The following is a 13,849-nucleotide window of genomic DNA, read 5'->3' on the forward strand; positions in this document are numbered from 1 at the left end:
TTTTCCATCCTCAAAGAACTATAACCATGTTATGGAAAATTCAGAACAAGGTAAAAAATAGCCGCAGAAGCTCATCGCCTTGATGCGAACATGGTAGGGTCTTTGAATGTTGTGTTCTGGGGCTTCTTTCGCGGCGGATATATGCATTTTCTTCTTGCAGATTTGCCCTCTCGCTCTTCATCAGTTCTCTATGCCGCCTCTTGACTCAGTCATCAGTATTTGCATGTTATTACACAAGTCTCTTAGCCAACTGCGGTTGATTTCAGATTCATTTACTTTGCTGGGCGGGGAGAAAAACCATTCCTGTCTCTATTTTTATTTTTATTTATTTATTTATTTATTTATTTTAGTCTTTTTGCCTTTTCCAGGGCTGCTCCTGCAGCATATGGAGGTTCCCCGGCTAGGGGTCCAATCGGAGTTGTAGCTGCCAGCCTACGCCAGAGCCACAGCCACAGCCACATGGGATCCGAGCCACATCTGTGATCTATACCACAGCTCCTGGCAACGCCGGATCCTTAACCCACTGAGCAAGGCCAGGGATCGAACCCGCAACCTCATGGTTCCTAGTCGGATTCGTTAACCACTGCACCACGACGGGAACTCCCTGTCCCTATTTTTAGATTTATCATTACGTCTATAAATAAAAGGGCTGCTGGTAAGAGAGCTTTACCCCCTGTAATAATAAGGCTTTCTTCCAGGCACAGAGGAAACCGGGTTTAGGAGCACAAAGAACGTGGCTGCACTACTTGCGGTCAGAACCCTCGTTGTACGGTGTGACCTCTCTGGGCCTCAGTTTGTTTTATCTGGAAAGTGGGAGCAATAAGCAGTGTTTGCCTGATGGTTTGTTGTGAGGATTCAATGAGGTGATACCTGTCATGTGCTTGGAACAGCGTCTCGGGCTTTGTAAAACAGCAAAGGCTAGTGATTTATTCTTAGCTACACAATTTTTTTTTTTCTTTTTAGGGTGGCACCGTGCCATGTGGAAGTTTCCAGGCTAGGGGTTGAATCAGAGCTGCAGCTGCTAGCCTGGCCTACGCCACAGCAAGGCCAGATCCGAGCCCCATCTGTGACCTGCACCACAGCTCACAGCCACGCCGGATCCTCAACCTCCTGAGTGAGGCCAGGGATGGAACCTGCATCCTCATGGATACTAGTTGGGCTCTTAACCCGCTGAGCCACAGTGGGAACTCCAAGAATTATTTATTATGTGTATTTTTCTGCATATAAAAGTAATATTTGTTCATTACAGAAACTTGAGGATACTCAGAAACCACCCCCCGCCTCAGGACGTGGGAATTCCGTGTCCTGCTTTTATCTGTGGACCCGCACACTGTGTGTGCTTTCAATGTCTGGTTTCCGTCACTCAGCGTGACGTCTGTGAGATCCAGCCCTGCTGTCGCGTGTACTCGGAGGTCCCTCTTCTGTGTGGGTTCCCTTACCTGGAATGAGTGCTTTTGGTGAAGCACGCTGCACTTGATGGGCAGTCGGTTGGGTGTTGCATTTCCAGCGTGGGCTCTTGTGAGCAGTGCGGCTGAGAACATTCTGGCACAGTCCTCCCCCGTGTAGGCGTTCCTGTGGGGTGTACACTAGGAGTGGAATTGCTGCTTATGATGTAGGTTTCTGCACAGCGTGAGCAGACACTCCCACATGGTTAGAAAGGGTCTCTGCGGGGAATGACTTTCTTGAATCAGAGAACCAGGGTGCTGGGTGAATCAGATTCGTCAGTGCAGTCAGGCTGGCCTCCCGGGCACATGGCCCTGTGCTTGGACCGGCCTGGCCTGAGATTTATTGCTCTGTGGGCGCCTTCTTGAAATTCTTAATAATTTTATCTTTTTTTTTTCCCCCTGTCTTTTTAGGGTTGCACCTGCGGCATATGGAAGTTCTCAGGCTAGGGGTTGAATTGATGCTATAGCTGGCCTACACCACAGCCACAGCAACGCCAGATCCTTAACCCACGGAGCAAGGCAGGGATCGAACCTGTGTCCTCATGGATGGTAGTCACATTCTTTTCTGCCGAGCCACAATAGAAACTCCTTAATAATTTTATCTTTATATTTGTGGGTTTTTTTCTTTTTTTCTTTTTTTTCTTTTGTCCTTTTAGGGCTGAACACACCCTAGGTTCCCAGGCTAGGAGTCAAATTGGAGCTGTAGCTGCCAGCCTACACCACAGCCATAGCAATGTGGGATCTAAGCCGCATCTGTGACCTGCACCACAGCTCACGGCAATGCTGGATCCTTAACCCACTGAGCGAGGCCAGGGATAGAACCTGCGTCCTCTTGGGTACTAGTCAAATTTTTTTCCACTGAGTCACAACGGGAACTCCTTAATCATTTTATCTTTACATTTGTGTTTTGTAAGTGACGTTTGATGGGACAGGGGGGCATGCCCTGGGGCTGGGGGTCCTGCCTGCAGCCACCTCCCTGCTTCCTAGAATGAGTTCTGGCCACTCTCTGCCCCGTGGTACCCTCCGCGGGCTGCTCTCCGCCCAGTCCTGAGCATACACCCCCTCACCCGGGGTGGGGAGGGCATTAACGAGCAAATGGAAAACGCCAAGACAGGTCAAGAGAAAGAAGGCGGGGAGGAGGAGCGGGGGGAGGAAGGGACCGAGGGCTGCACGTTTTCACTTCTCCTGGGCCGGCTGGAGGTCGTCCCCTGCTCACAGTGGCCCAGGCGCCCTGCCCAGCACCTCACACATGTGATCACCTTGGACCTTGGCCACCCTGGGAGCTCAGCACTATTGTCACCCCCCTTGCAGAGCAGAGGCAAGGCAGGGAGCCTGGAAGGAACGGTCCCGGGGGTGGGGGGCAGCTGGAAAGGAGGCCCTGGGCGGATCTGGAGCTGCTCCTCTGTCTGCCCCGCGCCTGTGCTCGTCACCCTCTTAGGGTTGCCCGGAGCTGTGGGTCTGGACCCCCTCAGATGGGGGCGGGCAAGCTTGTCGGGGGAAGGTGGAAGAGCCTCGTGGAGAAGGGACCCTGTGGCCAGGGTGGCATCAGCTAGGCCTGGTGGACATTGATGGCTGGGGTTTAGCGGTCCCCAGCGACGGGGGCCAGCAGCCTGAAGGGGCCTGGGGGGCTCTGCAGGGTGCAGCCTGTGGATGGGCCGCAGCGGCGTCAGGCCGTGGAAAGCTTCATGAAATGATCATGAGGTCACGATTCATAATGCATGAGGGGTCGGGTGGGGGCCGCTCGCCGCACACAGGCCCTTTGTTCCCGGCGGGGCCGCCGAGCGCTTTCCTCGTAATCATCTCAGAGGAAGGAAGCGGAGAAGATTGATCTCCCAGAGTCTGATCCGCTTCCTTTGGGGCGGCTGCTCTCTGTCCCGCACAGAACTCTGAAGGCGCCCCAGAGATGCTTTGCTGTGAGTCACGAGGGACAGATGCTGAAGATACATAGCTCGCTTACAGAGTCTTAGAAAACGCACGTTCGTGTGTGTGTGTGTGTGTGTGTGTGTGTGTGTGTGTGTGTGTGTGTGTGTGTAGCTTCTTCCCAGACCAGCCATCTCACAGATCTCTGTATTGTTCACCCAGCCTCTTTGTGGAGCTGTGTTTGTTTCTTTCAGTTTGGTTTATTTTTAAATTGGAGAAGAAGGGAAAGGGCGTGAGGAGATAGGATTTGCTCAGATCAATAGCTCAGCGGGAAATGGACTTAAGGTCAAAGGTCAACTAATCCATCACCAAAGGGGTTTTGAGGCGCTGCTGCCTAGAAGGGAAGTTTATGGGAGAGTGAGCACGAGGTGGTGAAGCCATAAATTCCGGGCCGCTGCAGCCAGGGGGCTGGTGACTGCATGTCACGGGAAGTTTCAGGGCAGATTTGTTTCTTGCCAACTGCTGACTCTTGTTTTCTGCTTTCTGGAAGCCAGTGTGGGTGGGACCCTGCCCCCTGGGCCGGAACGGAGCGCACCACGGCTGCACACTTGACCCTGCTGGGCCAATCAGCATCTCTGCCCCATGAAACTCCATCAGGCCGGTTCTGGAGCGGAGGAGGTGAAATCCTGGGTGGGGCCAGCAGCCGAGCCGTCTTGCTCAGAGAGCCAGTGAGGTGGGGGTGCAGGAAGCGGAGCTCGAGGGGGAGGCGGGGAGACAAGGGGAAGGAAACCTCCTGGTTTTCCAGGCTCTGCTTCCAGTGTGCTGAGGCCCAACCACATTCTCGTCTTTGGGGTCTCTGAGACGCCCCCTTGACCTTCCAGTAAATCTTTGGTAACTGAAGTTTCTAGAATGGCTTTATGCAGGATCCGCCATGTAATGCAGGGGGCTTAGCGCGAAGGAAACCGTGGGGCCCCCTGTTCCACCATTTGTAAGAATTTTAAGGTGGCGACAACAGCATGAAACTGATGGGGGTGCTCCTAGGCCGGGCCCTGTGACTGTGCTCACAGAGCCAGCCCTGGGTTTGCGTTACCTGCAACCAAAAGAGTTGTGAGCCAGCCAGCCAGACCTGGCCAGAAAGGTGCTCTTCCCACGCAAAGAGAAGGTATTTCAAAAGTCTTCCCAGAACCGCATCAGGGGCAGCCACAGGCTGGGAAACGAGAATAGACAGAAAAAGTCCAGGAGGACTGAATAAAATGAAGGCAGAGGCACTCCCAGGGCAGGATGTCTAGCGGGGAGCCCGGGGGTGGGGTGGGCGCTGGGAGCAAACGCCTTTCAGTTCTGTGCTGCTGGGTGCCTGCAGACAGAGCCCGTGGCCCAGGGGAGGAGTGGGGTGAGGGCCGAGCAGGGCAGCCCGGTGCCCCAAAGGGGTCCCCACACTGCATGGCGGCGCAGAGGGGTGTCTGGACCAGGTCAGAGCAAGGAGAACTTTCTCTTCGCCTGGTCCGGGTGAGGGGCCCCATCGCCAGTGCCGGGAACGGGGCCGCAAAGCACCATGGGCAGCTCAGAACCGCGTCTGCACGTCTGTCCTTAGGTGTCTGTCGATTGCTTTGTTTAATCAACCGAAGAACTAGCCGAATCCTGTTCTCATCTCTGCCATGAATTCAGATCTTCCCGTTCCATGTGGACCCCGAAAGGCCCATCTCTAAATGCCATCCCATTTGGGGGTTAAGCCTCCAACAGGGATTCTGAGGAGACACAGGACATTCAGACGATCGTATACAGCCGTGGGCCTTTCCTGTAAGACCTGGCCGCGTGTCCTGACTCCGTCACTGTGAACACATCTTCACTGTGGCAGTAACGCTACTGAAACCCACCAGTTCTTCCAGCGGTCTTGCGGGGGTCCCCCCGCCCCCCGCCAGCCCCGAGGCACAATGGGTGTGTGTGTGATGTCTTGCTTTTTGTTTCGGGAAGGTAGGTCCGTCACTTTGACAAGGAACAAGTCAGTTGGCTCTAAGATTCTGTCCCCCGAATGCACAGCCATGATGTTGCTTTAGCCATGAGATCGCGTTCTCGGCGCAGCAGCCCCAGCCATGGTTTCCAGCAGCTGCTCAGCCGGGTGGCTTCCTCCCCACTCCTGACCCTTGGCTCTGACATCCCTCCCGATGACACGATGGCCCAAACCCTCCCCCGCTTCTCCTCCCACCACTGCGGCCAGGAAGCGGCTGGGGTGCCCGGAGCAGGGCTTCGCCTGGGCAAGGGAAGCCGGAAGCCAGACTCCGGAACATAGAAGGAGGTCGAGAGCGGCCGTGGAGGACGCCCCAGAAAGGGTACCAAGGTCCTCAGCCACTCAAGGGGATTCCTCTCAGGGATGCAGAGGCGACGGGCCCTTCTTTCCTGGAAAGGTCACTGCGGGCATCCGTCTCCCAGTGACTGTCCTGGTTGTGCCCGTGAACGAGAGACTCAGAAGGGAGTGAGTGGGCAAAAGGTCACGGTGCCAAAAATGCAGCCCCGCAGCCCAGAGCACCCATAAATTTGCACGTCGGTGACATGTGTGTGTTTCTTTGTCCCAGTTCTGGCTCGTTGGCTTGCAGAGCGGGGTCTGTCCAGGTTTCCCAGCTTCTCCTCCTGGCCGGCGGGAGCTGTGGATGTGGGAGCAAGGGAGCGAGAGTGGCCCGGATGTGGTTCTCAGAAATTCTGCAGCCACAAGCCCAGGATCCCAAACGGTGCAGGCCGAGGAGCAGGAAGGCAGAATGGGTAGAACAAGGGCTGGGGCGTCCCATCCCCCATCCCACAGTGACCCGGGGCGAGTCCCCGGACTCTCTGAGAGTCCGTTTTCCCATCTGGAATAGGGTGACAATAGTCTCTGCCTCACTCGGAGGGGCACAGAGGATGGAGTGAAACTCTGCTCATCACGTGCTGGCGCTGGGCCACTGTCGTTAACCGCTGGCGTCTCAGGATCGCAGGGTGGGCGCGGGAGGGCACTGAGCCCCTGGGAGTTGGTCTTGGACCAGGAGCTGCCATTTTACTTACTCCACACAAGAGACCCACGAGCCTGGGTGGGGCTTGGCAAAACCTAACGCACACTTCGTGGAGGACCCTCCAGCTCACTGTGTGAACAGAGGGCGGGCCCACAACGATTTTCCTTCGAAGGAGGCCCTGTCCGGGGCTTTGGTGTTGAAATGAGAGACGTTATCCCCAGACACAGCTGCCACCCTCGACTTTTTCCAAAGTCATAGTCATCTGTCATAAGCCCCCACGGGCCACACGTGGGTGTCACTCAGTCAGCCTGGGCGGCTCGGACCCGGGGCTGTGTTCTCCCCTGCAGGGTCACGTCGGCTTTCAGGAGCGCCGAGGTGCTGGTGGGGCGGTTTGCTGCGATTGTGGCTTTGAGCAGATAAGCAGGAATAAGCCGGTGTCCCTCTGTTAGCACTTCCAAGCATGGCGCTGTTCTGAGAACCCCTCATCTAGAGCCCATAGTTCAGGAGGTGAGGTACTGCCATCCCCGTTTTACAGATGGGGAAACTGAGGCCAGCTAAAGAGCTGGCGCAGGGCACACAGCTAGTGAATCTGCGGAGCCTGGCTCCTCGGCTGTGCCTCTTTACCCCGAGGCTCTGCCTTCTGGTTGATGGCAGGTGTGTCACAAGAGCTGGGCGTTGTCACACGCCAAGGGGGTTTTGCCCTTAAATTCAGTTTGGGGAGTTCTTGTTGTGGCTCAGCAGTTAGCAAACCCCAGTAGTATCCATGAGGACGTGGGTTCGATTCCTGGCCTTGCTCAGTGGGTTAAGAATCTGGCGTTGCTGTGAGCTGTGGTGTAGGTCACAGACACAGCTCGGATCCTGCATTGCTGGGGCTCTGGTGTAGGCCGATTGGACCCCTAGCCTGGGAACCGCTATATGCCACCAGTGTGGCCCTAAAAGACCAAAACAACAACAACAACAACAACAAAAAAACCTCAATTTTGATCCTGTCCATGAGCCAAACGCACTTGTTCCTTGTTCCTTCTGTGCTCTGCCGCAGAGGGTGGCAGCTAAGTTCATTGATTCCGCCGCAGGCGCCCGAGTGCCATCCCAGCTCCCACCTCCCTGTGGGATTTCGAGGCTGCGGGTTAACCTTCCCGAGCCCGGTGTCCTCAGGTGGAATACTGGAACCTACCACCGGGAGGGGGGGTGGGAATGGCCCATGAATGGCGGCCGCCGAAGGGCGCAGAACAGTGCCTGGCAGGTCGTGAGCGCGGTTTCTGTGCTTGGTGTTAATACCTTTTAAAATGACAAGCCTGTATTCGCTCAAAGAACAGAGCTTTGTCGGGAGAGTCTTTTGGTCGGTTCCTGGGTGGCCAGACAAGCAGTGGGCTCTGCTTAGAGCTGGGCGCCCGTGTGCCAGCCCTGGCCATGCCCTTTCTAGCCGTGTGACGTTGGGCAAGTTCCTGGACCTTTCTGAGCACCAGTTCTCTCGCCTGTGCAGCCGGGGGTTGAGCTCCCTGCAAGATTCCTATGAGCAGTCAGAGAATTACTGGGTCAAGAGCAAGGGGCACAGACGACATCAAAGAGGGGACCATGGGTCTCTGAGCCTGGCATGTGCCCCTGGGTGGTTCCTAGCGCAGCCCTGTCTCCGTGTCGCCCACTGTGTGGGCCGCCCGGGGGCTGGGATTATCGTCGACTCTGAGGAGGGGCGGGCGGCTCCTAACACAGCATCAGGAACTCCGAGTCCGGACCGTGGTTCTCGGAGGCTTTCGTCTCCACCGCGAGTGCTGAGCTCCGGCCACTCGTCCCGCCCTGGGTGTTGCATGGCTCTCCTGAGCTGGAGGTTCTGGACAGTGCGGGCAGCCTCGTGTCCCCGCAGGACTGGTGGGTGCGGACTGTGCTCTCCGAGGGGCTTTGCCTGGAATCTGCCCATGCCCCTGGCTTGGCTGGCGAGGCTGAACAAAAGAGGAGGCAGAGCCGTGTGGCTGCAGAGGCGAGGACAGAGTTTGGGGACATGCAGGAGGGAGAACGCTCCCCCAAGCCGGGGTTAAGATGCCTCTCTGTACACAGGCTGCTGGGGGGGGACCTGCCCACCCGCCGCTGTTGTCATTTCCCGTCCCAGGACGGGCTGGGGGGAGGGGCGAGGGGGAGCCTTTAAGACACGGCTCCCGAAGCGTGGTCGGGGGGCCACTGGCTGGTCGGGAGGGGCCCGCCTTAGGTTCTCCTGGGCGAAGAGTCAGCAATTCCTTGGACTTCATCTTTACGTAAAGCTGGAGATGCTCAGCAGTCACTCGGAAAGCGAGGTGGTAAAGGTGCTGAAGCCCTTCCCTTGGAGCTGCAGGTTGGAGACGTAGTGACAGAGGCAGGTCCTCCTCCGCCCTCCAAGCAGCATGGATGGCAGCATTGCTGGGTTGGCACCTCTCAGGTCTTCAGGGCTCTGGTCAGGGAAGCAGGTCACGTTTATACAGGGAAGGGCTGGAAAGATGTGGGGAGGGAGGGATGGGAGGGGGGGGCCGGGGCTCCGCTGAGGGAGGGTGTTGGCTGCCGCTGGGGTGGGACTCGGGGCGGGAGACGAACCGAGAGTTCCCGGGTCATGTCGTGGCCACCTGCATCTGGAATCCCTTCTCTGGATGTGGGGACCCGCCTACCTGATGATCCTGAGCTAGATGCCAAGTTGACCTCTGCCAGTTCAGACAGAGGTGGGAAGCAGATGCCTGGTTGGAATTGGATGTGTTTTTTGTTTGTTTGGTTTTTTTTTTTGGTCTTTTTACCTTTTCTAGGGCTGCACCCGTGGCACATGGAGGTTCCCAGGCTAGGGGTCTAATCGGAGCTGTAGCCGCCAGCCTACCACCAGAGCCACAGCAACGCGGGATCTGAGCTGCGCCTGCAACCTACACCACAGCTCACGGCAACGCCGGATCCTTAACCCACTGAGCGAGGCCAGGGATCGAACCCACAACCTCAGGGTTCCCAGTCAGATTCATTAACCACTGCGCCACGACGGGAACTCTGGGATTGGATGTCTTAGAGGCTGGGTGGGAGCCTGTGATGGCTGCGGGTGGAGGGAGCAGATGGGGAGAAGCCTCTGCACGTGATGGGGTCTGACCTGGCAGGAGGGGCTCAGCCCACGGGGCAGCAAGGAGGGAGTCAGGCCAGGCTCGGGTGGGGGTGGGCCCAGAATGAGGACAAGCTCATGGAGGAGCCCCACGTGGGGCTGGGTGTCCCTGGCTGGGAGCAGAGGGGCTACCAGGTCCCCTCCTGGCCAGCACAGACCCAACAGCACAGACAGAGTAGCCCCTATAATGAGGTGGGGCTGTGGAGGCAAAGGTTCTGTAGGAGCCGGGGCTGGAAGGTTAGGGGTCAGGATGAGGGCTGCAGGGCCCATGGGCTGGAGATGCTGCTGCTCCCCCTGCAGTTCTCAAAGATGCCCCCGGGTGCCCAAGGCCCCACGTCCTCAGGTGAAGCCACAGGCAGCACCGCGACCACTGAGGGTGGCACACCTGTGGTCCTGAGGGCTGCTGAGCCCTAGAACCTCAGGTGCCTGATCCTGTCTCCCAGAGCTGGCGCCCTTGGCCTGGGCATCAGGACCCGGGTAATTTGCCCATGAGAGTCCCACGTACAGCCTGGCCAGGAGCTGTTGGTCTACACCACAAGTGGTGAAAAGTTGGATCTCTCAACTCAGCTACCATCTGGATTCAACAGCCTGTGCCGTCCTAGCATGTGTGTCAGGTGACCTCCAGTGCACAAGGCAGCCCCAAGGCCTGGGGACACTCACAGTCAGTGGGTCCCTCAAACCAACTGCCAGATCCTTTACTGTCCATGTTAGATGTTCCCCAAAGCCCCACTGCGTGAACATCCCTTTATTTGGAGCTGGGTTGGTCCCTGGTGGCCTCCCTTGGGTGTCGCTGAGAAACTTGCAGGCTCTCGAGGCCACGCCCCCACCTTGGGAAGGGGAGGTCGTAGCTCTCTTGGCAGCCCCTCTGGGGCCCTCAGTGTCTTGGTGGCATTGCCACCTGCCTGCGCCTCCCCCAGTGGCTCTCAGGGACTGAAAATCTCTCAGAGGAGGCCTTTCTTCCTCTCAGATGAGAATGGGGCCTTAATATAAACCCTCCAGAGCAGGGGGCTTAAGTACTCAGAGGTGTGAGCCACAGAGCAGACCTGCGGGACTGCATGGCACTGCCCCCCATTCAGCTCCCAGGCCTCACACCTGGCCCCTGGGCACGTGACCTTATTTGGAAATAGGGGCTTTGCAGGTGTAGTTAGGCCTCTGCTGAGGAGCTCACACTGGATTCGGGCGGGCCCTGAATCTAATGCCAGGTCCTGATGAGAGATGGGGTTGGGGCCTGAGAGGCTGCGCGTGATGACAGAGGCAGGTGCACGGATGTGTCTGCAGGGTCCCTGACACTGGGGGTCGCTGGCAGCCACCAGAAGCGGGAGAGGCCTGGGACTGTCCCTCAGGCCCGCGGAGGGGACCCATCCAGCCACACACATCCTGTTTGTGGCGCTTCGTTAGAGGAGCCCCAGGAAATCATACAAGACCCACTCCGGGAAAATCAGGCTTCAGCGCTGGGCGTGGTATCTCACACCGTCCTGGGGAGGTGTGTGGGCTGGGAGGCCCCCTCCTGAGAGGCCACAGCTGACTGTCCCTGCGTTTTGATGTTAGTGAACCAGGTTGAGGGACAGCCTTGGGCGATGCCTGGTCTCCAGGGGGTCCTGTTTGAGGGCAAGTCTGTGGATGCCCAAACTCTGCATTTCTTTCTTTCTTTCTTTTTTTTTTTTTGGTCTTTTTTGGGGCTGCACCCATGGCATATGGAGGTTCCCAGGCTGGGGGTCAAATCGGAGCTGTTGCTGCCGGCCTACGCCACAGCCACAGCAATGCCAGATGCGAGCTTTGTCTGTGACATACACCACAGCTCATGGCAACGCCAGATCCTTAACCCACTGAGTGAGGCCAGGGCTCGAACCCGCAACCTCATGGTTCCTAGTCAGATTTGTTTCCGCTGCGCCACGACAGGAACTCCCGAGGTCTGCATTACTAACAAGCTCCCAGGGGATGCAGTACCCGAGGACCACACTCCGAGGAGTGCGTGTTGGTCGGGGAGCTCCCAGACCACAGGCACCAGGCCACCTGGACGCTGAGGAAGAGGATGGGACATCCCAGGGTGTCACTCCGACCTGCAGAGTCAGCCTCTCTGGGACCACGCCCTGCATCTGCGTGTTTAACCTCCTGCCTGGGACAGCCTGACAGCCCCTGAATTGAAGATGCCCAGCATTGCAGGCTTCTGGGGGTGTCAGGGCCAGGAGGACAGTGGCCCTGAGGGAGTCTGATCCCTTCATCAAGGCAGGGGAAAAGCCTTTCACCTGTTTTGAGCTCCTAGTCCATGCCACACACTCAGCAGCGAGCCTTTGTCCATGAGTGTACTTAACCCTTTATTTAACACTCCTGGGAGGCAGCTCTTATTCTTACCCATTTCACAGACGGTGAAACTGAGGCCTATAGAGACAGCACCTCTTACTCAGTGTCCAGACAGACAGGGCGGAGTGGGACGCACAGCCCGCTCTCTGAGAGCTCGCCACCTCCACATTCACGCCAGCTGATGGCGCGCCCGTCTGGGTCTCAGCTCAGCTCTATTTAGGCTGCGCTTCTCAGGTTTTCATGAGCTCAAGAGTCACCTGGTGAAACTCATTTTGGCTCGCAGGGACATTGACTGCTGCCCTCAGCCCGCTATCCATACGCTTGGTTTAGGAGGCATCGGCGGGGTCCAGGTGCTCTCGGGGAGTCAGGGGCAGGGGTCAGCCTGCAGGGGGGCCGTCATGTTTTCTAGCCATCATGCCACCTGGGTAAAGGGACCCAGTGGTCAAGTTACAGAGCAGTTGGCTCCAGCAGCTAGAGCTTCAAGTGGGTGAATAGGTGCCAGCAGCTTTCTTTGAAAACCAAGCAGCTGCCCGGCTGCCCCGCAGATCTCATCAGGCCCCTGCTCAGAGTTACCTTCTCTGAGAATCTCACTGATGAGGATGGAGCCGAAGACTCGCCCTGTGCTTGAGATGCCAGGACGGCGGGGGGGGGGGGGGGGGGGGCTCGCTGAGAGCAAATGATGCCCTTGGGATGTTGGTGGGTGCGTGCCCGAGTGCACCGCCGGGCCCTTCTTCCTCAAAGGGTCGTGCTGGAGGCCAGAGTCCAGGATGAAGTCAGTGCAGGTTTCTAGCAACTGAGAAACGTGAGGCTTCTGCAAAACGACGCATGCTGGGGTTTTTTGCCTTAAAAAAAAAATCCAGTGATATTAGTTGATGAAACAGAGGTCATGATAAATGGCATTTTAAAAAAAGGTCATTCTTAGTCTGTAAACAAGAAGCAGCCGGCCTCCTGTCTCTCAGCCCCTGAGTGTTTTATTTCGTCTGTGAAATCTACAAATCCAGAGACCTCAATGTTCGGCCCTTGGTTAAAGGTATATATGCACAAGGGTGTTCACTGCAGCATCACACATACAAAGAAAAGATGGGAAGCTTTTTTCAGAAAGCTCACCTGTAGGGATTGGCTTAATGAGTTCTGTGTTCCCAGGTGGTGGCATACAATGAAATCCGAGGCTTGTGTGGCTCTGTGGAAAAGAGGAGGAGGGGAGCTCCCGTCGTGGCTCAGGGAAAACGAACCTGAGGAACATCCATGAGGATGCAGGTTTGATCCCTGGCCTTACTCAGTGGGTTAAGGATCTGGCATTGCTGTGAGCTGCGGTGTAGGCTGGCAGCTGTAGCTCCGATTCAACCCCTAGGCTGGGAACCTCCATATGCTGAGGGTGTGGCCCTAAAAAAAAAAAAAAAGGTGGAGGAGGAAGAAGGGGTAGCAGTGCATCAGCTTCTGGCGTCCGTGTTTAAGGGAGACAGACGGATGGGTGTGAAATGGATTCATAGCAGAGCTCTGGGAAAACCCACCAGAAGCTTCTGGCCACGGCAGCCCCTCGGGAGCAGGACTGGGAACCCCGGTGAGAGTTCCACCTGCTCCTGGGCCGTTTGCAATGGTTACCATGTTCATGTGTGCATGTTGCAGCCAGCAAATTAATTAGCAAACTGGGAACCAGACTTGGAGGTGTCAGCAGGTCAGGGAGGAGATACCCGGTTTTCAGCTGGCGATTTTGCTTCGTTGTGCTGATGGTCTTTCACATCCCCACCGGCTGGTGCAGGGGCAGCTACGGGACCACGTGTGCGCAGAGGCCACGCCTCTCTGAGGCTCTGCTCTCCAACCTGAGGGGCAAACACAGCTCGCCGGGCCCCACTGCGGGGTCTCTGATCCAGGAGGTCTGCGTGGGGCGGGAGGATCTGAGTTTCTCAGGAGCTCCTGGGTGGTGCTGAGCTACTGGTCCAGGACCCCACGTTGACAACCCCTGCTTACGGGGCTCCAGCCCTGGTTTGGGTATTTATCTCTGCAAAGACCTGGCTAGCCCTTCCCCACAGAACGGTAGGCAGCAGATGGGGGTTCCCCGGCTGCTGTGATGATTAAAGGGGAAAGTGGAGCAGCGGTTCCAGCCTGGGCTGCAGCTGGGAACCCCTCAGGAGGGTTAAAAATGCCCACCCCCAAATCCCCATCCCAGA

The 13,849-nt window shown here is 57.0% G+C and overlaps 1 protein-coding gene across 11 annotated transcripts in view; it reads left to right on the plus strand.

The window, feature by feature from the left end:
• Positions 1-13,849, plus strand: part of MEAK7 (MTOR associated protein, eak-7 homolog) — a 57,274-nt gene that overhangs the window by 3,843 nt on the left and 39,582 nt on the right. For 2 of the 11 annotated variants that reach the window (XM_084959428.1, XM_084959435.1), the window contains exon 2: positions 12,825-12,938. The exons of 8 other annotated variants lie outside the window; for them this stretch is intronic. The gene's annotated coding sequence lies outside the window, so the exon portion shown is untranslated. Of the gene's footprint in view, positions 1-3,886; positions 3,984-12,824; positions 12,939-13,849 lie in introns of those variants that run through there. One more of the 11 variants, XM_084959429.1, reaches the window with a different exon arrangement.

The sequence above is a fragment of the Sus scrofa genome, chromosome 6 (genome assembly GCF_054392235.1).
Source record: "Sus scrofa isolate SSC_HxYL_T2T_F1_AM1 chromosome 6, Sscrofa_HxYL_maternal_Yorkshire_Landrace_v2.0, whole genome shotgun sequence".
In the NCBI taxonomy this organism is placed as follows: Eukaryota; Metazoa; Chordata; class Mammalia; order Artiodactyla; family Suidae; genus Sus; species Sus scrofa.